This window comes from Colobus angolensis, unplaced genomic scaffold, assembly GCF_000951035.1.
Source record: "Colobus angolensis palliatus isolate OR3802 unplaced genomic scaffold, Cang.pa_1.0 Scaffold279, whole genome shotgun sequence".
In the NCBI taxonomy this organism is placed as follows: Eukaryota; Metazoa; Chordata; class Mammalia; order Primates; family Cercopithecidae; genus Colobus; species Colobus angolensis.
Window position 1 is genome coordinate 1,357,317 of NW_012116032.1, and position 1,913 is coordinate 1,359,229.

A 1,913-nucleotide genomic window follows, 5' to 3' on the forward strand; every position below is an offset into this window, starting at 1 on the left:
CGCCTTGGCCTCCCAAAGTGCTAGGATTACAGGCGTGAGCCACCGCGCCTGGCAAATTCCCAAATACTTTGATCTTTATGAGTAACAGACATAAAGGGAATATATGTATATTGGTTCTTTAAAAGACAAGTTCATAATAACATCACAGATAGACTGTATGTTAGTGGACGCTGGTAACTACTTCTACATAACATAAACCACATTTTATTTTGTTCTTCAACATATCCTTTTTTTTTTTTTTTTGAGATGGAGTTTTGCTCTTGTTGCCCAGGCTGGAATGCAACGGCGCCATCTCGGCTCACCACAACCTCCACCTCCTGGGTTCAAGCGATTTTCCTGCCTCAGCCTCCTGAGTAGTTGGGATTACAGGCATGCGCCACCACACCTGGGTAATTTTGCATTTTTAGTAGAGACGGAGTTTCTTCATGTTGGTCAGGCTGGTCTCGAACTCTTGACCTCAGGCGATCCGCCCGCCTCAGTCTCCCAAAGTGCTGGGATTACAGGCGTGAACCACCGTGCTGGTGACAACACATCCTTATATTTAGTTCCTTGTTTAGTAGGCAGTGATGTAAATTTTGCATCAGGCAGGATATCAGAATTGAACCCAGTGACAACTAAACATTTGAAGGGTTTGAAAGCATTCTTACAGTACAAGTAGTATTGCCATGGAATTTGAATCCTTTTAGTATTAAAAAGGATCCACAGTCTACAAAGATCAGCATTGTTGATAACTATAAAATGGTTACTAGGGAAAGATGGTTGTCATTTTAGGTGCTTGGTGTTTACTGTGGTTCTCATAAAAAGAAATGCTTTATGCTAACTATAGCAGAAAAATATTTTGTCGGATACAAGGTTTATAAGAAACTAATTTCATCTGATACAAGGTATATAAGAAACATAGAGATGCTACACATTCTATAATTTCCCATCTTCCCTGCTTAGTTGAGTTACTACTATTTCAGAAACATGGAAAAACATAGACCCCAAAGAAAGGAGAGGGATAGAAAAGTTTAGCCCTATTATAAAGGAAGATGTGAATTTTATTTGCATGGTATGCTATTTCTTTTATTGTTGTTTTATTATAAAGCTGAAACATGCTTATTATAGCATCTTTTGGAAATGAGTGCATTATTTTTAAACCTCCCATCTGCCACCTCAAAACTACATTTCTTCTTTCTTTTTTGGATAACATAAACTTACAATTCCTTTAGATCCAGAATTTTAAAATAAAACTAGAAGAATGTGGTTTACTTCAAGGAGAACTTCAATTTATACTGTTAAAAACTTATAGATATTAAAAATGCAAGAGAAACTTCAAATTAAATTTTTATATCTAGTGATGCCATTTGTTAAATCATTTTGTCAAAGAAATTAAAACAAGTTGTAAATAAGTAAAATTAAGGTTTTTAAGAGCTCTGACTTGACCATTATTAGATTGTTACATGCATCTATGCATGTAACAGAATTGCACATATACCCCATAAATTTGTACAAATAGAAAAAAAGGCAAATCTAAACATGCTTCTTTAAGAAATTAAGGTTTTAATGTTAAATTATTTATATGAAAGACCAGAATAATATTTATATTTTTCAGAGAATTTAATGATATTAAGGCATATTACTTATCAAATAATAATTTAGAAAAGTTGTAATAAGACAAGTGGATTTTACCATTGTTATTTACTCTGAAAACCCTTGTTAATAATTTTATCTCGTTATGTCATTACATACTAACAATTAGATATGAATTATTTTATATTTTGGTTTATCATATTACTGAATAACCAAATGATAGAAACTTAAAGACTGAAATGTACTAAGAGATGATTTTGTTATATACTATCTTTCTTTTTTTTTTTTTGAGACGGAGTCTCGCTCTGTCGCCCAGGCTGGAGTGCAGTGGCCGGATCTCA